Raw genomic sequence first — 24,856 nt, 5'->3', positions numbered from 1 at the left:
TCGGTGCCGAAGATGGTGTGGGCACCGAGGAGCTGGAGCTGGTTCTCGACACCGAGTGTTTCGGTGCGGGGCTCGGTGTCGAAGTGGAGGCCATTTTCTTTTTCGGTGTGGAAGAGTGTTTATCAGCACTGACGGTGGGCTGGCTCGACCCCGAGCCGCAGGAAGGCTTAATCGTCGTCCTTACCAGGCCCGAAGGTGCGGTGTGGGAAGCAGTGTCTTTGGTCTTGCTTAGGCCCGGAGACGGAGGCGTGACCGAAGCCTTTTTCGGTGCCGGTGAGGGTGTGGGGAGGGGTAGATTAGTACTCACGACCCTCTTTGCCGGAGTGATGTCCTCCACATCTGAATCGTCGGCTTCGGAGGCGCTGACGAGTCCCTCGTCGGTGTGGTGTTCTTCTGGAGCGTCGACGCCTTCCCCGAAGATGTCGTCCTGAATCGCCGTCGACGAGTGTGCCATGGTTCTTCTGGCCCTTCGGTCTCAAATGGTTTTCTTGGACCGGAAGGACTTACACGCCGGACAATCTCGAGCCTCGTGTTCAGGGGAGAGGCAGAGATTACATACTTCGTGGAGATCGGTGTGGGGGAATTTGGACCCACATCGAGGGCACTTCTTGAAGGGAGTCCTTTCCATTAGCCAGGACCGGAGCTTGGGTAGGCCCGAAGGCCGTATTCGACGACCGGAATCGAAGGTTCTTGCCGATGAGAGCCGCGTCGAGTGGGGAGATCGCGATCCAAAACAATACCGCAAATTGAGGTGAGGATTGCGCGTCGATCGTCGAACTGGAAGCTGTTCGGAACCGGAGCACGAAGATCACATCCGAGCCCGATGGCGGAAAAAAACAATCTGAGGATGGAGCCGTAGCCCATGCGCAATACGATCCAGAGGAGGAGTCACCGACCTTGTGACTTCCAAAGACTTTCCAAGAGGAAAAACAACTGCAAACATCCGGGCCCAACACCAGATGGCGATCTATGCACAAGTGAGTGATCTGCAGCTCATATGCCTCGAACACTAACTTACTTTTAAGTCCCTAGTATATGGTACCTAGGACCGGTAAGTTAGAGGGTCACCCCAGGACTGAAACTGGTTGTGCAAATCTGGGTGTGACAAAGCTAAAATAGGGCTCCCAGTCTGCCACTGCAGACTGAAAGTGCATTTTTAACCTGCTAGCTCGACTTTGTCATTTGAAACATAGGCAAAGTCCAATCATCCCCTTTTAATAAATGTAATTTACCCATAAAGTAGGCTTTATGAGCCCCAAGGCAGGGTGCTATAAATTAGAAAGTGGAACATGTACCTTTACATGTCCAAACAGTAACCTACCACTTTCGTTTTTACTGTAGAAAAGGCCAGTAGCCCCAGTAGTGAGTACAGAGTTACAAGCTAACTCGTTAGACTTGCTAATTTCTAACTATGATTACAAAAGTTGATACTGTAAGGTATCAAACAACTCCTTGCATTAAAGCTGACTTGATGCCCAAGTCAAAATTAATGTAATGTGTTGCAGTGTGCAACTTCTGCAAAGTTGCCACTTTGTTGCCTAAAATCTCCTGTGCCTGTTGATTGTAGCACATGAGATCTGTCCCCACGGCAGCTTTCTGCCCTCTTGGGAGACATGCAAATGACCACCAGAAAAGGACCCAATAGAAGCCAGCTTCTGGTAGGAAGTCAGGTGGATGTTGGCCCTAAAGGCGAGTTTCAAAGGAGAAGCCGTCTTTAAAGGGCAAATGGGAAACACTTAGTCGAGGGGCCGCTCTATTGTTAAGGCAGATAGGCTGGAGGTTTGGACACCAGAGAGAAGGGAAACCAGTTGCCAAACCGATTTTTTAGGGACATTTAGTTCCCTTAGTAGCCACACCTCTGGGTTGGGCTATGGAGCTCTACAAGCTGAGAGAGGGGTACTGCCATCTTGAGAGAGGTCTAAATAGAGACTTCTGGGATAGCTAGATGCTACCTACACATCACAGGAAGTTGCCATGACCTGGTAGCCATTGGCAAGTGACCACAACCACCCAAGGCCATTTCCACACCATTAAAAATGCACCCCTGGCATTCAGAACTCAGATCTCTTAGGACTGGTGAAGGGGACAGAAGAAAGACTTCCCTGCTGCACCTAGGGCCCATGACGAGAAACTCCACCAATGTGGACTGCACCGGCTGAGCCTGGTGGCTAGTGAAGGAGGAGGGACAGTGCTTGCTGTGTCCTGCTCATGTATAGGTCGACTCCTGAGCCCAGCCAGAGCAAGAGATTCCAGCCTGCTGGGTGAGTTGGTAGCCCAGAGTCCTGAATCACTGTTCCTAGCCGCCATGCAGCCCAAGGAACCAAGACCTGATGCTCAAAAGTTGTTCTCTGACTCTGGTGGACCCGGGAGAGTCGGCTGAGAGAAGCTAAGTCGACCAGAAGGCAAGTTACCTTCGAAAGAAGAAAACCACAGTACAGTGCGACTAGTAGCTCAGTATCGACTGGATTTCTGCCAAGCTCAAGAGGACTTTGAGGGACGTTGACCCCTGTGGCCATGACTGCCTCACCAAGCCAATGGATCGACGAGTAGCACCAGGAAGACCCCGGCCAACTGCACCACATCTTCAGGAACCTTGAGCATGTTCAGCATCCTGTATCCTATGCATAAGGACCACTCAATAGAAGTCAATTGCAAGGAGCCACTAAATCTTGAAATGAACTGAAGACTGCTTTTCCTGGAAAGGTAACAGTTTCTGTCGACCTTACTGTTCCCTCTGACTGGTTCCCTTCTGGAGTTGGTCACCTAAAGTAACTCTAAGTAACCGCATTGACACTTACCAATGTTTTTCTTGAAAAAGTTTCTAAGTGTCAATGTCACTGAATTTGTCAATATTTTTTCACGGTTCAGTAAAAAGTACCAGTTTACTGTACCTTAAAAATTCTGTATCTCCAGAATCCTCTGGTAGATCTTTTTCATTTTAGTGTGTAAAATTACACAAAATTCTAACCTATTTGTATAAACCGGTGTCTGATTTCTTTAGTGACTTGTGTATTATGTTGGGGCTGTTTAAATGCTTTACACTTGGTCATTTGTGTAAACCTGACTGATCAGAGCCATAACTACCCAGGGTTGAGCTAAGGTTGTAACAAGCGGAACCTACTGGTCCTAAAGGAGTTGGTAAGTATGTTGCACAGTGAAGTTGAACCACCACACCATATACTCCCCATTTTCTCACATCAGGCTGACAAATTGCTGCTTATTTTTTTACCATGGGGATTGGTATTTACAAACTCCTCTCACAGATAAAGAAAAATAAAGTTAATTATGTGACCATCATACTGAGTGTGAAAGAAAAGGCTTTAGGGTGCCATTTGTGGTAGCACACATAAAATGAAAATACCTGTAAATAAACTGTACACATTCTGCGATTAGGAGAGCAAAAATGAAGCACATGTGTTTAGAATTCGGAAGTGAGATGGAAGCAAAGATTAAATCGAATCAAGACACTTTACATGGTGATGCACAATTCATAAATATTCACTTGGACCCGATTTCAACACATTGTCATTTGTGTCCAATACAGTTTTATCTGTAAAACTGTATGTATGTGTAAATATAGTGGCCTTGTCAATGGAAAATATGCTGTCTGTAAATGACAGTGTGCTACCACATGATGCTTTATTTACATTTAAAAAAAATGCCTGCCTCATATCCATTAAAGCAAGGTGGGTCACAAAAGTTTGTCGTTTTAAAAAAGTTTGGGAAGCACTGCTATACAGAGTGAGTGGCTGAAATAGCAGCTACAACAAGAAATCTTTCAGAAAAGGTTGAAGATGCAGTAGGCCATGGGGCATACTTGGTGAAACAACTTGCTATTTGATATGTGAGATTCCCAGAGTGAGTGGAGGAAACCCAACTAACAGCTCTTGCAGAAATTGGTCAATTAAATCATCCAAACATTACAGCGCCACACTTGCTTTGTGATAACGCAAATGCATCATGTACTGAACAACCCAACCCATCCCCACCACCCCATATGCCCCAGCCAGGCCACAGATTGCTGGAATCCTCAACTACAGGGATAGAGCTGTAATCCCAAGGCCAGCAGGACTCCAAGAGTCTGTCTGATTTCAATCAAATCATATTATGATCTTTCTGTACTGTACAGTCCTGGTCCAACTGCAGAGAAAAACGTTTGGCAGAGTCAAGCAAATAGTTAGAGCACTTACTATATATGATCCTATAATCTGCAAAACTGAGGGTTATTTTAAATTCAACCCCTACTTTTTCGTATTGCCTGAAGCAGCATGGGACAGAGTGGATGAAAGGAAGACCTTCAGACCTTGTCTGAATGGGCTACAAGATCATGGGCAACACCCTTTCACCAGAAGGATTTGCCCAAGAGAAGGACAGAGAAACACCAGTAAGGGAAACCCCTCAACCGCTAGCCCCATGGAACCCTTGAGACTTGGCCATGATGTCAGCCAACTAACAAGGAGCAGATGTACATGTAGCAGCTGATATCTGATAAAGACCTCGAAGCAGACAACAATACAAGAACAGTGAACACAAATAAAGGAGGGAGAGTGAGACTTCTAGAATTGCCTCAAGAAAAGAAATCACCACACTAAAATGGAGAATGCTAAATGCTGATACAGGATACTCAGAAACAGGCAGGTTCACTCACCATTGCTAAGGATGCTAAAACCGGTAGATGTAAAGACATCACTAACAGCATAGTCGCTCATTAACTGCTCCCAAGGTGCTTGTTATATAATAAGAGGGGTTTTGTGTGTGTTGCTCAGAGCAATTCATCATGATGCGGGAAAGCTAATCAACAGATGCTTCATGTTTGAAAGTTTAGGGGAAAGAATGAGGGTTGTTGAATATTGAGTTAAGTTGTGAGTTCAGTGGTTCACCTTCAAGACATTGAGGCTTGTGCCCAGGACAGCCCCAGTTCCTCAGGCTTTACTGACAGACATGACACAGAGGCCTTCTAATAGTGTGGCAAAGGGTTAGGGTGGTTTAATGGAATAACGGTTTACTAAACAAAATTAGTAGAAGAGCTGTCTTCTCCGCGGTAAACCAATATGGGACACACATCCTCATGCTCCAGGAAACTCACCAGATGAGTTTCATTGTGGAATTCGGGGTAGACATGGATAAAGTTTGGTAATTCATGCATAATTTTCCAGGAGCTCGAAATCATCTTGACAAACAGTTGTCCTTCCAGACAGAGAGGGTATGGCATGACCATGCAGATAGATACATTCATATTTGTTTACAGCTCCAAATCACTCATGAAAGAATTTCTGCACACTTGGGGTGCAACCCTCTTGGAGGCAGCAGCATGGGGAGTGGGGGGGGGGGGGGTTAAAAAGAATTATGAATAATATCATAGTCAGGAGTGGCATAATGACAGCAGGCCAGGGCGGACCCATCCACCTTGTGACTTTCGTGTAGTCCATGGGTTGAACAATGTTTGGCATGAAAGCTGCCTGGCCTAGAGCACCTACACGTTTTTCCTGGAAGCACATACATCATTTTCCTGTTTAGATAATTTCTTCCTTCCGAAAGTTGACACAGTCAACAGTGTCATGCCCAATACATCGACCTGCTGCAACAATTAAGGAATGATTAATGCACTAGAACGGGAGTACAGGCTTAATGAATCCCCGCCACTTCTCATGCTAGAAGTTGAGAAGGCATTCAACAACTTAAACTGGGACCATCTCTTTTCAGTCCTTAGTAGCATGAAACTGGCCAAAGGTAAGTCTCACATGTTAGTCTGCTGCACAAGGGGCTGAAACACCAAATGCGGCTAATGAGGCCCTCTCAAGCTCCTTCTTGAATGCTAGAGGCACCCATGATGGATGTCCACGCACACCACTACTTATGACCTTAGAGCCACTTCCCGAAGGTATCAAGGGCGCTAGTGATATCTCAGGTTTTCAATGAGGATCTGGTCTTGAAGAATACATTTGACAATCTTCTGATTGATTGTTTTATTTATAATGCACTCAATCACCTACAAAGGAATCTTGGTGGTGTGAAACAGTTATAAAGGAAGAGGTAACAGCTATGGAAGAAGAATTAGCAAAAAAGTGAGTGTTTCAAGCATTCATAAAGGAAATGTGTAAGTGAATATTTTTCATAGAAAAGGGAGATTCTTCCAGAGTTGGGGGCCAAGCTGTCTGAGGGAAAGGCTACTTTTACAAGAACATTTCACATGAGGGACATCAAACAGGAATCTGCGTGTTGGAGCACAAAGTTTTCATAAGAGTGTTGAAAGTAGTGTTGAAGCAAGAGCATTGCATAAAAAACCCTGTGCGTAAGACAGAGGGTTTCAAGACAACTATGTCCTTAATCAAGAGCCAGTGGAGTTCGATGCGAGCTTGAGTGACACAGTCAAATTTCTGCAATGCAAACCTTTGGTACTCCCAAATTCTGAATCCTTTAAGCTTGACTAGGATAAACTCTGGAAGGAAATGGTAAAAGATGTTACAATAATCAAACTATGCTAAGTAAACCGTACATGAAGATGATTGGGTATGTACAGAAGAGTTTTTCCCAGCAGCCTCAGGAGGTAGAAGTAGAGACAGCATTAACGGGGGCTGACGAGACGTCATGATCTGGTAGAACTCCCAGAGTGTTAACCTTCTTGATAAAAAGGGGTCAGAGAGTTATTGCAACGCTAAAGGGTGTTTACACCAAGGAAGATTTCCGATTTGCTTGCTGTGTGACATTCAGACTCGAACGTCCTGCAAGCATGCACCAATTCTGTCTGCAGCATTAGGAACTCTACTGACTAAGTGAATAATCAGTTACAGGTTTTCAGCATTAGGAAGACAAACTCAACTAAAAGTTCTGATCAGCTGGCAAAGAGGTAAGGAACAAATATCAAACAACATGGGAGAAAGCGTCGGAGAGCGCTGGTGCACCACACAGCTGACGGCCTGAATAGTAGAAAAGTATGGAGGAAGGGCGAGAGACAGAGTGCGACCTCCCAAAAAAAGGGGGGGGGTGAGGGGAAATCGGGCAGCTAATACTCCCTTGATGCCAGTTCCTGACAGTGGATTCGGTAGAATGGAATGGTTGACAATATTAAAGGAAGCTGAAAGATTGAGTAGGGTCAGGAACGAGGAGTTGCCCTGATCCCAAATGAGTCTGAATTTATCAAGGCCAAGCAGTGGCCGCTCCTCCATCGGGGCGTGGGGGCGTCGACCCACTGCTTTCTCACAGTGCAAGAAGCAGAAACATGAAATGGTAAAACTACCATTTTATGTTTCTGCTTCTCGCACTGCGAGAAAGCAGAAGTGCCTGGAGTGCCTGGTTGTGGGTGGGCGGTCCTGCTCGAGGGCAGAGGGGTAGTGGCTTTGCCCACTGTTGTGGGTACTGACTGTTTGGTCGGCCCCAGGGCCGAACAAAGCAGTCATGCGCACTCCCCCTTTTTAGGTCTCGCTGAGCCAAAGGCTCGAAGAGACATTTTGTATGTGGGATTTTCAAAGTGCTACCCACAGTCTTTTGGCTGGCCTAAACCTTGAGTGCACGATCACATGCACGTGCACAGCTGCTCCCACTCCCCCCTCCCTTCTCTATAGCTTTCTTTCACTTTAGCCGCTTTGACCCTTGCATTCCCCCCTCCCTTCTCACCCAGCCCTTTGATGCTCTGCTCGATTACTTTCACTTTCGCCGCTTTGATGTTTGATTTTTATTGCCTTTGTTTATGTGACGGAGATCCATTGCATTTGGCAGAACATTTCTGGGGCCGTATTGCATGAAATACACCAGGTGGTGCTAACGTGTTTTACAGAGCACCATACAGCATTTTGTTCTGCGTTAAAAAAAGACGCTTTAGGAGCGGAAAGGAGCTATCCCTTTTACTTGTATTAAAATGTATTTTTAAAGTGGTCTCAAAGGATCCTGAACATAGTCTATACTAGCATGCTCCAATACTGTCCGTATTTCACTCCTGATTGCACTGGCCTTCCAGGTCCTAAGACTCAGACTCATGATTTTACTGTTATTTCAAAACCAATCTAACATTTGTTTTGTTTTAGGTATTACCTTAGTAAAGCATACCTATGTGATCTTACTCTCCTTGGACAGTGTTTTATTATGGATGACAAGATGTTTTCTCATTAGGACTCGCACCATAAGCCTCTTTCATTCCAAACATCTGGAAACACATTTGTCTCTGTAACTATATAGTAATGGCTTTCAGTTACAGCTGGCGGAAATTATGCTACACACCTATTTATTGCCTTCACCAAACGATTCTGCTTTCACTGGTGTGACCATAACTTGCCAAAATATTTTACTGATGCTTTCGGCAGTGTCTCCACTTCGGTATGATCACTCCTCAAATGACACCTTCCTTAATCCCACCCACAAGCAAGGTAAGCCACTCAATTTCATGCTAATTTCAAACACTTTATCCAAATCTAAACCCATCATCGCTCCATCTGACATCACACATTTCACATGCAAATTAGTTCGCCTCCTTGTAGATCACTCTCTCATGTACCCATCTGCTGTAGAAAACAGGACCCCACTGCTCTCACTGCTTTCCACGTGATCTTCATAAAGACCTCACTTCAGTCTTGCACTACAGCTCATACAACTGCTTCATTATCCACCTTGTACCAAAGATAGGCCTCAGCCATGAATTACACTTGAAATAAGAGCGCATAACAGTAAATGAGGGCAGCAGTACATAAATGGTGAAAGCACATATTCACTGCTAACTTCTTGGTTAACAAGCAAGCCCTTCATACACTGCATAATGATCTAGGAGGTGTCAAATCTATCTATTTCCAGGACCTCATTACCTCACCATCCACAAGCGCTCTGTGCAAACCTTCAGCTCTTTACTCTCTCCATCATCTTCAATTATCAGTATTCTATTGTTCATCCTTACCTGCTCATGACTTCACCCTGCTACATCTGCTCCAAGATTAACACTATAATTAGTCCACAGTGCTCAAGTCCTCACTCGCCTCAACCCTGCGCAGTTACATTATTACGATTTAACACAACATCCTCCTAACAAACGTTTCCTCTTATGAAAGTAGCTAATCCACCCTGTGCGCCGCCCTGTAACCATTTCGTCCTCCCTTCATCAAATCTTTGCCTCTTTCATCCAACAGTTTCCCCTGCGTTTCCCTTCACACTGACTGCCTGTCCTGTAACCGACTACTCAACCCTCTCCTGTGTTCGGGACCCTTTATTCCACTATCCTATCCTCTCCTCTGTTCTTGTCTATGCTCATACTCTTAGATCGTTCTGCCTCTCCTTTGATATTGCTGGTCACCCCACACTTTTCTCAATGAGCGCACGGGGCATTAGCTGGGTACCAGCCCTTATGCTCCTCAATAAGCAGCAGCAATCGTTGCAGTTTCACCAAGGTGAGTTTAGTAAAAGTTTATTTTACTACTTTCGATAACTGGTGCCTTTCGTAAACAGAAAAGGTAATGACAATGTATGGCACATTACAAGATGGCATGTTTTAATACTAGGGCTTCTGATTATATGCATAACGTTTGATCTAGCAGACATGATTGAACATATGGTGAGACCCTTAGGGCTCAAATCACAAAGGGACTAATATGCAATAAAGTTACGTGTCTCTTCACTCATGGCAGAATCTACGCACTGCACTCACTGCAGTGCGCTGGACAGAGAGGCTGCCCAGAGTGCAGAGACTCCACACTTGTACCTTTACTACACGTAAGTCCCTTTGCAAATCAGACCCTTTACCTCTACTTCTTTGTGATTTTTAAAATACAGAGAGGGAAGCATTTATAGTAAAAATGGAAAACTCGTGTCTCTATTTACAATGCAGTTATTGGTTGTTTTCAACTTTCAAGAAAATAACACATTTGTTCTTAAACGACATCCATATCTTAAATCACACATTTTATGATTTTGACATTTGGAATTTCATGTCATACCCTTCACTTGTGCCCATTCCCGACTTCTTATACCCTTGTTATCTAGCAGTGCTTTCAACACCACAGGCCATCAAATTCTGGACGGAACGGCCCTAAACGGTTTCGCCCATACCTCTATAATCACACTCAAATGCTAACAAGCAGTGGCATAGCCAATAGGTCTCGCCTTTTGGACCGTTTAAGTGTTTAGTTATCCAGCACAATATCCTTGGTGCAGTAACATTAACTGTTGCATGGCTAAACACTTATAAGGTCCCAAAGGCGAGACCTATTGGCTATGCCAATGCTTGTTCTCTATGTAGTCTGCTGCTTGCAGCCTACATAGAGAAAATGGCCCGGCTGGGGCGCTCTTCGCTGCGCCTTACCAATCACAACGCTGCCATTGCAGCGTTGTGATTGGCTTAGGGCCGGGGAAGGAGGCTACCTGCTGGCTGCTTCCTGTAGGAAAGCAGCAGGAACATGCGGGACCCTGGGGCGGAGGTGGCACCGGCGGTAAGGTAAGTTTGGTTTGATTGTTTTATTGTTATTACCCACCGCGTGCCCCACCCCCTCCCTCCCATGAGCATGCCGGCCTCGGCTGCTTTTATGTTTCTTTTTTGTGGTTATTGGTGTGGTCCCTTGAGTTACGATAAAATAGATTGAACTAAAAATTTAATATACAGACACCGGCTAGAGGTGAAAGTGAATGTTTTACGTTCATACCATAAGTGCTCTCTGTAATGACCGGATGGCGGTGGGCTGGCCAGGAAGTACCGTACCTGCGCAGTTTATTTGCACATGAAGCTGTCAGTTTAAGCGCAACACGCACCCGCCCTCTCACGAGTAGTGGAGCAAGGAAGGGCATCAGAGGTCTTATACATTCTGAGACGATAGGGTCTCCTGGCCCTGCTTAGAAGTAAAAGACGCCATGATTGAGGTGCAGTAGGAGTCTCAGACCCAAGGGTCCTGCTGCACTGCACCTGCTGTACTATTCACATATATGATGCCCCAGCCTTCCACTGCTGCCCACACGTTTCCGGATCAGCAGAGCCTCAGAGAGGTGCCTGACCTCGGTAGACTCTCACAGCTTTACCGACTATTCCTCGTTCTAGCAATGCGCCTAAAAACTGCCTCGACAGTCTGAGGCACTATCACAGCCAACCAACCTGACAATCGGTCGGAAACACCAGAGAGGCGCTGGCAGTCGCAGCATCGCAGCTTTTCTCACCTAGGAAGCACTTCTGAATGAAACGTACGACTGAAAATATTAGGATCACATTGGCATAATGCTATATTTTATGTAGAGGAAACAGACACGGTTTGCATTCATGTTATGTTCCAAAAAGGTGAAATGTTTCAGGGAAGCTAGAGAGCACAAAGTTTAGTCAGCAATTAAGTAAACATGAGAAGGAGAAGGAGAAGGAGGAGGAGGAGGAGGGGGAGGAGGGGGAGGGGGAGAAGGAGGAAGAATCATACACACACAGAAACATCTATCTATCTATCTGTCTGTCTAAAGTTCATTTTGTTCGAAAATTCTAGTATGTATACATTTCTACCTGGTCATTTGGGAGATTTCGAACATTATTACATTACCACTACTCACCCCTCTTTTGATTTGCTAAGCTTGTTTCTGTTTTATTTGCAAAAACTCCCTCAAAGTCTGCATCGTAAAGCTGTGCACAGGTTTGCGGAGTTGCACAATGAAAACATAGTTTTACGTTTAAAAAGGATGAGGGTATATTGAAGGAACAAGCTAATACAGTTTTTAATCCAGCCGTTAGAATTAAAAATTAGGCTGCTACAGAAATATAAACCACACTGCAGATTATCATCACAAACATTGTAAGCGGCTGTGGTCAGCTCATTACTCTCAGGATGTTTGATGATTTGAAGCAATTATGTACATGTATGCCAGATTGCTACGTAGGTGGCTTTAAACTGCCTACAAATGAAAGGTGTTTCTCATCCTGCTGCTCCCCTTGGTGAAAGATGTGAAAGTTAATCTTCACCTTCTGTAGCAGGTAAGTCGCCTGCAGGGCAACATGAAGGAGACAGCATCCTAGAGTTGCACCCCTGCTAGACAGGACGCCAGCTCTGCGCAGTAAAGGCCACCATAGGTTGTGATGGCTCATACTCTGGTTATTGTCTGGAAGCACTGGTGAAAACTGTGAAGGATCTAACATAAACTTCACAAAACTACTGAGGCATTGCAGCAGTAGCGCAAACTTCAAAACCCTCACAGAAGAGGGCTAGCACAGAAGTGAACTACACAAACGCCTCACATTTTCATGTGCTCATCTCTACTTTTAATATTCTTCGGTCAGAAAGCTCCCTTGCATTGCACCTTTTTCACCAGTACAGGATCCCCTAAACTTTTCCCCTTTAAGTCCTCAGTCTTTCACAATTTAATACCCGGTTCACACCATTGGTGGAGGAGCACAGCCATAGCTCACATGAGGCACACAAAGGCCTCATATGCCAGTTCACAGCATTCTGAATTCCAACAAGCAGTGGCGAGCACTGTAAGGTGCTTGAGGGCAGTGTGAAGCTGGCACTGGTGGGCAGAGATGAGCTGGCTCTCATGGTCAGTGTGTAAAGGTGGCATTGGTGGATAGTTTGAGGTGCCAGAAACAGTGGACACTGTAAAAGTTAGCACAGGTGAGCTCTCTCTTCCACACTCTATCGTGTTGTCTGTTACCATATTTTTTTTTTGCCACACTCTCAACATCTGTGTGGACCTCTGTGTAATAACCTCTCCCAAAAAATCCAACACCCAGCAATTTCTTAGATAAATAATTCAATCGTATTGCTTTATTAACCTTCCTGCTTCCTCAAATTTGCTTGAAAATGCATTGTTTGTCCACTCTTTTCTCAAAATGTTCTCAGAAACCCCAGATGCCAAGGGTCCATGCAGTTCCTGTCTCCATAGGTACTTATTTATTGAAACTCGCTCAGCAATTTTGACAAGGTCAAGGTGCAGCTCGATGAGCTGGTCATTTTCTGTTACTCTGGTGTCAAGGTTGTTCTTTTTTATTAAAGAGGTGACACCTTCTGCCTTTTGGTGAGTGGTGCCATCCCAGCCGAAAGATAAATTAGCGATAATGGTGATAGTGTGTCTTAGAACATGTATGCATGATTGAAGAAACAAGACCAGAAGCAGGTCATCAAGAGAGCCAGACTTAATTAGCCTTAATATTTTAGGTACTTCCTGCAGATCTGTGGGATCACAGTCCCAGGAATGTGATGCGATTGGAATGACAAACTGTGCGGTCGTCAAGAAAATCAGGCTGCAGATTCTTTATGTCCAAGCAAAATTGTAGTGGAGAGTAAGCAAAGTTCATCATAAACGTTTTTGACGGGAGAGTAACAGATTTATATCAGCAAACCAGCTAGCTCAGGCCCAAAGATCAAAACGAATCTCAATGAATTTAGTAATCATGTATGAATGAGAGTAAATTAGACCAAATTGATAGGCTTCCCAGTTCAGAGGCAGACAGAAATGTATTCTGGACAACATGATCTGATATGACCTTGGAGAGCTTTCAGTATCGGGATATGCTTGGCCAAATCAGGATTGGTGGCACGGGTGGTGTAAGAAATTGGATTATTATCTGGAGGAGAGGGGGTGACAACCCACCTCAAGGAATATTCACAATCCTTGTCAGGGTGAAGACTCAAAGTCACCAAATTAACTTGAGCTCAACCTGCTGGTACCTGTGGCACAGTGCAGAGGGGATTAACTGATGGCAATGTGTAAATTATTTATGTAGTACCAAAACAGTAATAAAGCTAAAATACAAGCCAATAAGAAATCCTCAACGGAATTAGAGAAATATGGTAACATTTTATAAGCACAATGACAAAAAATGACAGAAATCCTAAAAGGGGAACCTGAGGTATGAATTTTTAAAGCTTTAAGTACGAATTTCACTAAGAAGTATGAAGTGCTATTCATTGTCAATAATCAGGGTAGACTTGAACCAAAGCGTAATTTGACGCTGACCGCGATAGAGCGGGGGTCAGATACGCTAACCAGAGTCGTCCTGGTTAAAGATTTTACCTTCTGACTTTAGGAAGCTTTCAACAAGGAAACAAGTCTGGGATAGTCAAAAAAAAAAAAAGATGGGTGGATCCTTAGTGTCAAGCAATAAAGAGTCAGTTTACGGCTTTGCAACAAAAAAAAAACAAAAAAAGGAAAAAGTGAGGTAGACAATATATGGAGAATAACATTTTAAGGGTAAGATCCGAGACTAAGTAAGCGATACAAGAAAAAAGGAGAGTTTATTATGATACAAATTAGGGGGAAATGATACAAGTAAATTCAGGAATTTAGCCCAAAATGGGAAGGGCAGGAAATAAAATAAGACCAACTGTATGGGTTCAGAAGACAAATGGACAAACCATCTGGAAGAAACTTATGCAAATGGGTATACTGTCCTCATACATAAAGAGTATATATGATGGATAGTGAACTTTTTCAAAGCTTTACTGAAAAGGCATTAGAAAAGGTGATTAAAGAGTTCTTAGTATCCAGAGCAGCAAGCCCAGATACCCTCCCCGTGATCACAATAAAAAATAATTTGACCTGGTGAATTACATTTTTCCAACAAGTATTTAAAGCAAGAACAGAAATCAGGACAATCCCGGAGAGCTACAATGGGGGCAAATATAAAGTATATATATATATATAAAAAGGTACACCATTAAAATCATAAGAATTATAGATTGATAACTTGGTGGATAGGGAGAAAACTTTTATACTAAATTCTTATTAAAGCGACTAAAGTAATGGTCCGAGGCGAACAAGTTATTTCCAGTTAAACCAGGTCGTTTCAATGAAGAGCATTTAATTGCTCCAAACTTTGGTCAATAGCCAAGAAGTCACCAGGGGGTAGGAGAACTTCTTCTGTTACATCGACTTCCGGGTAACATTTGACCGGGAAGAGAGAAGGAATATGCTACTTACCAGTATGCATCTGTTCTTGGCATGTAGAGCTGCAGATCTATACACTGTGCATAGCTCGCCATCTGGTGTTGGGCCCGGATGTTTGCAGTTTGCTTTTCCTCTTAGAAAGTCTTTGGAAGTCACGAGTTCGGTGACTCCTCCCTTGGTTCGTATTGCGCATGGGCTTCGGCTCCATCCTCAGATTGTTTTTCGCCAGCAGGGAAAGATGTAGCGTAGTGGTAACAGTAAAGAAACCCATGTGTGTTGTATCTCAATAAGATAAGACTGGAACGGATACAGGTAGCCGGGGAGGCGGGTGGGCGTGTATAGATCTGCAGCTCTACATGCCAAGAACAGATGCATACTGGTAAGTAGCATATTCCGTTCGAGGCATATCAGCTGCAGATTATACACTGTGCATAGATTATATAGCAGTACCCAACCCTAGCGGCGACCACCAGCATCCGTTGCCGTAGTTTGGAACAGTGTTTTGAGTACAGCCTGGCCCTCACTAGCTTGTTGCTTGGTTTGCACATCTACACAGTAATGTTTTGTGAAAGTGTGCGGTGTTGACCATGTGGCTGCCTTGCATATGTCATCTAGTGGTATGTTTCCTAGAAAAGCCATAGAAGCCCCTATCTTTCTTGTAGAGTGGGCTTTAGGGGGAACCGATAGCGTTTGTTTTGCTTTGTGGTAGCAAATCGGTATGCATTTTACAATCCACCTAGCTATCCCTGATTTAGAAATAGGGTTGCCCTTATGTGGTGGAGAGAAGGAGACAAATAGCTGTTTGGTTTTCCTGAAAGGTTGTGTGCGTTGGATGTAGTAAAGTAAAGCCCTTTTTACATCCAGTGTGTGTAACGCTCTTTCCGCAACAGTTTGAGGTTGTGAGAAAAAGACTGGTAATTCTACCGACTGGTTTAAATGGAATGGAGAAATGACTTTGGGTAGAAACTTTGGGTTGGTGCGGAGTACAACCTTGTTCTGATGCATTTGGAGAAAAGGTTCCTGTATAGTGAGTGCTTGTATTTCACTAACCCTTCTGAGGGAAGTGATGGCCACTAGAAAAGCTGTTTTCCATGTGAGAAATTGGAGCTCACATTTATGTAATGGTTCGAAAGGGGGTCCCATTAACCGTGTAAGAACTATATTCAAATTCCAGACCGGTGAGGGTGGTACTCTGGGTGGAATTACTCTTTTGAGGCCTTCCATGAAGGCCTTGATGGCAGGCACTCTGAAGAGTGATAGGTGCTGCCTGTTCTGTAAGTAAGCAGCAATGGCAGCGAGATGTAACCTAATGGAAGTATATGCTAGGTTACACCTTTGTAGGTGGAGTAAATAACATATGATGTGCTGTATGGACACATTTAAAGGATTGATTGTGTTGTTGTGGCAGTAAACAACAAATATTATCTACTTTGCCGCATAGCATGCCCTAGTAGTAGGGCGTCTAGCTTCCCTGATAATGTTCATGCAATCAGGGGGAAGGTTAAGGTATCCAAATTCTAGGACCTCAGGATCCAGATCGCAAGGTTGAGCTGAGCTGGGTCCGGGTGCCTGATCTCTCCATGGTTCTGGGTTAGGAGGCATGGTGAGAGGTATAGCTTTTGGTGTGGTACTACTGAGAGTTCCAGCAGTGTGGTGTACCACGGTTGTCTGGCCCATGTTGGAGCTACTAGGATCAGTGTTAGGGACTGCTGTTGTAGCTTTTGCACCACTAATGGAATTAGTGGGAGAGGTGGAAAGGCGTACGCAAATCTGCCTGACCAGTTCATCCATATCGCATTTTCTTTGGACAATGGGTGTGGGCATCTGGCGGCGAAGCTTGGGCATTTTTTGTTTTCGTGGGTGGCGAATAGGTCTATTTGTGGATGCCCCCACGTTTGAAAGAACGGGTGAAGAACCTGCGGGTGAAGTTCCCACTCGTGGATCTGCTGCGTCTGTCTGCTGAGCAGATCTGCCATGGTGTTCTGGACTCCTGGGACATGTTGGGCTAGGAGAAAGATTGTAGGCCTGAAGCCATGTTTTACACCAACACAGCAGAGGATGGCACAGTAGGTGCTGCACTGCACTAGTGACATTTAATACAGAGGCCCTGGTTACATCTTGTATCATACAGAAGGGACTTAGAGGTAAGTTAAATATATCAAGTAGGAATATGCCAATTCAACCATGTTTAAAGTGGAAGCAAAGGCACTTTATCACTGGTTAGCAGGGTTAAAGTGCACAAAGTTCTAAAGCCAGCGAAAATATAGGGTCTGGCAAATGGGGAAAAATATGGGGTGACAATGCAGAAAAGGCCGAGTTCCTACAGGCGGTAATATAACACAATGGTGAATACACTGAAAAGGGATCTTCATCACGGAAAAACACTGCCTCTGTCTTTGATAGGAAAAGTAGAACTGACGAAAATCGTGGTACTCCCAGAGTTCCTTTGTGTTAATCAAAACCTCCCATATAAGCTACCTAGTTGTTGTTTAAACAGCTAACTTCTATGATCAGGGCATTCATGGGGAATAACAAGATGGAAATGTTATGCATTACCATGTGTTACAAATCCACATTTAATGGCAACCAGGGTTTGGAAGTCATGATTTCATATTATCAGGCTTCCCACCTCGTTGTCATTATTGACTGGCTATTTGGCTTGAGTTCTGATCCTGTGTATCGGGGCAAGCTATGTGGATTGGGAAATTATCCCCCACTAAATTAGCTCGATGGTGGAAGACCAACAGGGCCTTCTTCGGCATCAAAAGTGACCATGGCAACATGAAAGGCAACCCTAAAAATGATGGAATAGAAAGGGAAACTACTGGGGCAACGCCATTATGAGTGGGAACTGGTCTCTTACAGGTCGGAGAGAGGGACTTGCTCGTTAAAAGTTGTAATTGCTTGAACTACACAAGATTGTTTACTGAAATACAACAGGAGTTTGGACTCCTCGCCTCAGTTTTTTCAATGCCTCCAGCAGACACTAATGCAATACTTGTCTAGGTTACAGTCCCTTGTTGAATTCAATTGTCTGGGGGAGAAGCTAACCATAACCCAAATGCCGAACAAATGATTTCCAAAGTTTATGACACCTGGGTGATAAACTCAGCAGACATGTTCTCTTTGGTAAGAACAGCTTGGGAGAAATATTTATGTCCTCTAGATGACGTTTTACCGAAACTCTACCAACCTGGTGGAAAGTTCACATTCGCCAATGCTGGGATCAGGGAAGGTTTTTGGGTTATCATGGGTAGTTTCATTTGGAAAAGTTGTTCAACAGCCAAAAATGTACATGTGGGTATTCCTCAATAATTTACAACCTAGCAGCAAACAGACTGGCGAATTCCGGCAAGGGTAGATATACATGCATATCAATTCAATTGATGAAATGGGGCGTAAACCCCCCCAAATTAGATGGGAATGCAGAGGCAGGGGTTCTCCAGAAGGAACAATATTTTCCCTGTGCAGACGAATAAAGGTTTAGTGTGCTAATGCACATTTCTGTTCAGTTTAGCATGTTGAAATTTCTGCATGTGGAAAAATATATGCCTATGCAAATCTACGCAATATTCTACACCATGGTAAGTGAATACCACTATGGCGGACTTGACCTTTGCTGGGAGTTCTTAGATACATTGATCTTGGATAATCATAGAGATCAAATTGAAGATTAAAATATCTTCATATACCCAGTGGTTTCACCTTCGCCCACCGGCATTCAGGAAAAATATAGGTGTGCATGCTGGCACATCTGCTTAATGAATGTGCAAGGAAGTGCCACCCTGTTATGACCAGTAATAGTTCACACCACCTAACCTCAGGGTTTATTTCTTACAGAAGACATCCGGAAAGGTGAGAGCATTAGGCCTCATTTGACTTCATGGAATGCGTGTGTAGTTAGACAGGGTTTGCAGTGGCCCTGACGAAGGCCGGAGACCCGAATTGGCTTTTTGAATGGCTGAAACATGTTGGTGTAGCTGAACGGGTGGATGAGGAAACATATCTCATCCAATACCTGAAACAGTGGTGCTTTTAATGATATCTGAGGTTCCCATAATAAAGGTAAAACCATTGGGTATATCTCAAGAAATGTTTATCTTCAATTGGATCCTCGAGATTATCCAACATCAATTTATAAGAACTCCCAGCAATGGTTGAGTCCGCCATGGTGGTATTCTCCTACCTTGGTGTAGAATATTGCCTATAATAAAGCATGCCATGAGTTTTAGGTGAGGCGATATCTCAAAATCTTTTTTTGATACAGGTGGAGCTTTCCCCAAGCCAAGTTGTAGTAACTTGGCCAGTTGCAGTGTGATTATGTATAGGTGAGGAGTATGTGACCAAGTCTGTGCCTCTGTCTCTCCCTTTGTGTACACATTTGCAAATCTATGGCCATCAGAGTTTTTTATGACAATTCCTGCACTTCTTACAGAATTCCAGAAAATTGGAAATGTACTCAAAATTCTTTGGACAACCTTTATGGATTTGGCACATTACTGTCTAGGAAGTATTTTTGTATTTGGCACACAATACTGCTCACAGAGTAAAGCCTCTATATTAGAAAATATGTGAACTTAGGCCAATGGAAGGTGCCAACTTCAAAATCATTTCTGGTTGTTGGAAGTTATGTGTTCTGTAGTGGTCTGTGTCATAGGGTCCTATAGCCAAGAAACTGTGAGGAAAGGTCAAGGTGATGTGGGAGAGTGTTACACTTAGCACCCTTAATGACTCCTGTCAACTACATATATTGCTTCTATCCAGTGTCTCCAAGTAATTTCAGCTTCCTGCCCAATGCACATCAGCTCTGCTCTTCATTGTTGTCGACTTCTTGTCTCATTCATGTCAGTTCCCTACTGTCAGTATTGTGAATAAAGATTCACATTTGCATATTGTGGCTGTCACGGGAAATAACTGCACTAAATGTCTAGGTAAAAATAACAGAGGTTCTGTGACATTTGACAAAATAAAAGGTGAGTCCCTTAATAAAATGTGGCATGAGAATACTTCCAACATGGCACTCGAAAGTTGATGAAGTGGTGAGACTAGACACATAAGTTTTTTAGGAACTCAGATTTGTCTCACAAGATGTTGGAGAAAGTATTTAGTTTGAAAGTTATATTAAGATAACAATTCGAAAGCTGCTTGCTTCCAAAACTAGTTAATCTTGTTTCTTGGCTGCAGTCTCTGTTTGTATGCTGCAAAGGAACTTTCAAGTAGACAATATTATTTTGAGTTATTGTGGTTTGTAACCTTGACCCCAAGACGCATGGTAGAACTGTTTCGAATTCTTTTTGGCACAGAGTTAATGTGTGAACCTTCAACAAACTGAGCATGACATATAAATTGAAGATTTCTGATTTGATGAATCCCTTGTTTAAAATATAAAGTGTCTGAACTAAGCTGTCCCTAAGTGAAAGAAGCTTGCCATAACATTCCTGATGCTCCCAAAGCTTTATTTTCTGTATAATTAAGTTTGATAAATAACTAAGTGCATATTTGTTTTTTCAACACTATTTAGTTTGTAGTTTAGTTTAACAAGGTACCAAAGGCCATACATTTTGACATTTGGAGAAAGACTGTCTGAACTTGTAGATTAACTTTGTTTTATTTGTGAAAGGATTGCAAGCCATAAATCATGGCATTTGGAAGATGACTGAATGAACCTCTTTGGAGATTAATTTAGAAATGTTCTGTGCTGAATCTTGGCAATTTCGGTGTGAGTAGAGAGTTATTTGTTTAACAGGCTTTGTGTTACAAACCTACTCTTTTCTCTCAAATATCCTGGTTATAGAGGTGGGTGTAAAAACACTTATTGACGATATGAGTGTATTTAATTATGTTCACAAATTACCAGGCTAAGCTCATTTTTCAGCCAGCCTTATTTGATGAAGACCATAGAGAAGAGATAGCTGAGAAAATAGATGGAAATCCGCAGGTATAGCAATGTTCTAAGCGAGAGAATTTTCCAAGCTACAATCATACGCTTTAGTAAAAACACTGTTGTTTTATATTAGATTTTCACTGAAGAGAGACTAGAAAATCAGCACTCCAGTAATCCATAAACCATACATCGGAACCAGCTGTATTGTTTCTCTTCCAAATCCATTTTACCCCTGGGACTCTCCCTTACCAACAGTAGACTTCCTTTGGGCGGTGAATACTGGTATGGCAAGTTGAAAAGTAATGCGGAGGTTGTGGTGTCTTGTGAGACCGGCCTCGTGGCGTGGGCCCTCCTGACCAGCAAGTCTCCTCCTGGGCCTAGCCCATGATGTACCCCTGGCAGGACACTTAGGCCAAGACAAAACCTATCAGCGACTAGTTACCCACTTCTATTGGCCCAAGATGCGAGCGAATGTGGAGGCCCACTGCAAGTCATGCCTCACGTGCCAGGCCAGCGGAAAGAGTGGTGGGAAGCGCAAGGCTCCGCTACAACCCTTCCCCGTTGTTAGCACCCCTTTTCAGCGGGTGGGAATCGACATCGTGGGATCCCTGGATCCCAAGACCGCCCAGGACCACCGATTCATCCTCGTCCTGGTGGACCATGCCACCCACTACCCCGAGGCCATTCCCCTCCGCACCGTGATGGCCCCCGTGGTAGGCCGGGCCTTGATGGGGATCTTCTCCCGCGTGGGGTTCCCTCGCGAAGTCGTGAGTGATCGTGGTATGAATATTATCTCCAAATACATGAGGTCCCTATGGCAGCAGTGCGGGGTATCATACAAGTTCACCACCCCATACCACCTCCAAGGGAATGGCCTAGTCGAGCGATTTAACAGGACCCTGAAAGGGATGATCATGGGCCTCGAAGAACCCCTACGCCGGAGATGGGACATCCTCCTCCCTTGCCTCCTGTTCGCCTACCGGGAGGTTCCCCAAAAATCTCTGGGGTTCAGCCCGTTCGAATTACTGTACGGACACCCCGTCCGGGGACCCCTGAGCCTGGTCAAAGAGGGCTGGGAAATGACTCTCCGGGGGACCCCTCCTGATATTTTCCGCTATATCCTGGCGCTCCGCAACCAGACCCGGAAATTCCGAGAGCTCGCCGAGGCAAACCTCGAGGCTAGCCAGGAAGAGATGAAGCGCTGGTATGACCAGAATGCCACGCTGGTCGAGTTTCAGCTGAGCCAACAGGTCTGGGTCATGGCCCCGGTGAAACCCTGCGCCCTCCAAGACAAATGGACTGGTCCCTTCAAAGTGGTCGAGCGGAAGAGTCAAGTCACGTATCTAGTTGATGTGCAGTCCCCGCGGAACGACCTCCGGGTCCTCCACGTGAACCGCCTCAAACCCCACTTTGTGAGGACGGAGTTGAGTTTGCTCCTGGCCACCGACGATCTGACTGAAGAAGACACAGAGCCCCTTCCAGACCCCCTGTGTGCTAAAGAGACAGATGGCTCCGTAGAGGGGGTGAGACTGTCAACCACCCTCACCCCCCAACAGTCCGACGACTGACGCCGGCTACTAAGACAATTCACAGACCTCTTCTCCCTAACCCCTAGGGTCACCGACTGGTGTGTCCACGACGTAGACACCGGCGACAGCCCGCCAGTGAGACACCGAGCCTACCGGGTCCCTGACCGGGTCCGAACCTGCATCCAGACCGAAGTAACCAAGATGTTGGCCCTCAGGGTGATTGAACCCTCCGACAGCCCCTGGGCCAGCCCGGTAGTCCTGGTCCCGAAAGCGGCCGCCCCTGGTGTCGCCCCCGAGCTGAGATTCTGTGTGGACTACCGGGGACTCAATGCGGTCACCCGAGCGGACGCTCACCCTATCCCCCGCGCAGACGAGCTCATCGACCGCCTCGGGGCCGCTCGCTACCTCAGCACCTTCGACCTAACCTGCGGATACTGGCAGATTGCGCTCACTGAGGGAGCCAAGGAGTGCTCCGCCTTCTCCACCCCGGATGGGCACTACCGCTTTAGGGTGATGCCGTTTGAAATGAAAAATGCCCCGGCCACCTTCCAGCGACTGGTGAACAGGGTCCTGTCCGGACTAGAGGGGTTCAGCGCAGCGTGCCTAGACGACATAGCAGTATTCAGCTCCCAATGGACCGAACACCTCCAGCATCTCCGGCAAGTACTGCTGGCCCTGCGCCAGGCCGGCCTAACCATCAAAGCCAGCAAATGTCAAATTGGACAAGGCTCAGTGATCTATCTGGGGCACCAGGTGGGAAGCGGGCAGGTCGCCCCCCTAAAGCCGAAGATCGACGCCATCTTGTCCTGGGAACCCCCCACGACCCAAACGGAAGTCCGGGCCTTCCTGGGCCTCACCGGTTACTACCGGAGGTTTATTAAGAACTATGGTAGCCTTGCAGGCCCTATCACAGAGTTAACCTCCAAAAAGCACCCAAAGAAGATGCAGTGGACTCCCCCGTGCCAGGAAGCGTTCGATGCCTTGAAAGCCGCAATATGTACTGCTCCGGTACTCAAAGCCCCCGACTACTCCCAGGAGTTTGTGGTCCAGACGGACGCTTCAGAACACGGCATCGGGGCAGTCCTCTCACAGTTCAACGACAAAGGCATAGATCAGCCCATAGCCTTCATCAGCCGAAGGTTGCTACCTGGAGAACAGCGGTGGAGCACCATTGAAAGAGAGACCTTCGCAGTAGTCTGGGCCCTCAAAAAGCTACGGCCCTACTTGTTCGGAACCCACTTCCGAGTTCAAACGGATCATCGACCCTTGCGGTGGCTGATGCAAATGAGAGGAGAAAACCCCAAGCTGCTACGATGGTCAATCTCCCTCCAGGGGATGGACTTCACTGTGGAGCATCGCCCCGGGACTGACCACGCCAACGCTGACGGCCTGTCCCGATTCTTCCGCTTCAGCGAGGAGAACCCCCAAGTGGATGGGTAGTTCTCCCGCCTTTCAGCTGGGGGGGGGGCACGTGTGAGACCGGCCTCGTGGCGTGGGCCCTCCCTACCAGCCAGCCACCCTGCAACCGCACCTGATCCCCGATGTCACAGACTTCCGGCCGCCCTGACCCCACAAACCCGATGGCCGGCCGGGGCACCAGCCGAACCCACAACACTACCACGCATGCCCGGCCGAGGGAGCGGGAAACCCCCAAGCAAGACCAGGAGACGCCGTCTCAGTCACACCTCTGCTCTCCTCCCCCAGGGAGGGTTTCGATCGGCCACCAGGCCCCCGGTGAGCGGGCGCCTCGCCTGCTGGGTGTCTGGAGTCCCTCCCAAACCCACCTGAACAGATCAAAGGGCCGAGCGACAGGAAATCCCGACACACCGCCCCCAGGCACCAAGACTCCTCTCAGCGAGGACTCCGGACTTCAAAGAGTAGGGGGAGTATAACAAGGGGTGCTGAAGGGACGGGAGGCAGAGGAGACCTGGACCTACGAGAGCCCTGCTGACCTGGTCGCGGCTCGATCGATCCCTGAACCGAAGAACGCTACCCGAACTCTGAACCATCTGAGCCCTGCTGACGCTGTCGCGGCTCCCCGAACTCTGAACCACCTGAGCCCTGCTGACGCTGTCGCGGCTCCCCGAACTCTGAACCATCTGAGCCCTGCTGACGCTGTCGCGGCTCCCCGAACTCTGAACCACCTGAGCCCTGCTGACGCTGTCGCGGCTCCCCGAACTCTGAACCATCTGAGCCCTGCTGACGCTGTCGCGGCTCCCCGAACTCTGAACCACCTGAGCCCTGCTGATGCTGTCGCGGCTCCCCGACTCCGAAACCACCTGTGCCTGCTGAGTGACTCGCGGCACTCCCCTCCAGGAGAATCGGCAGAGATTGCCGAGAGAAACAACATCCCCCAGCTCGAGGATTGAGAGCTGTGCGAAGGATACTCCGCAGAGACACTGAATTCAAAGACTGTCCCGCTACCCCCATCACGAGACCGCCGCCGCTTGGGGCACTGATTTAATACCTGCATTTCGGATCATAAAGATCCCTTGAAACTATCGATAAAGTATACTGTCTTACGAAGAACTACGGTGTGGTGTCCCTCTGTCAGATAGTGCAAGCTCAGCGTGTGCGATCCTAGGAACAAGACCCTTCCAGGAAGGGCCTCCCCGCC

General features: G+C 46.1%; 1 protein-coding gene across 2 annotated transcripts in view; it reads right to left on the bottom strand.

Annotated features, from left to right (window-relative positions):
• SIRT2 (sirtuin 2) overlaps positions 1-24,856 on the bottom strand; it is a 226,239-nt gene that overhangs the window by 41,710 nt on the left and 159,673 nt on the right. The gene's annotated exons all lie outside the window — the stretch shown is intronic.

The sequence above is a fragment of the Triturus cristatus genome, chromosome 9 (assembly GCF_964204655.1).
Source record: "Triturus cristatus chromosome 9, aTriCri1.1, whole genome shotgun sequence".
NCBI classification, from domain to species: domain Eukaryota; kingdom Metazoa; phylum Chordata; class Amphibia; order Caudata; family Salamandridae; genus Triturus; species Triturus cristatus.
Note: the sequence above shows the minus strand (reverse complement) of the source record. Positions and strands in the feature narration are given on the sequence as shown.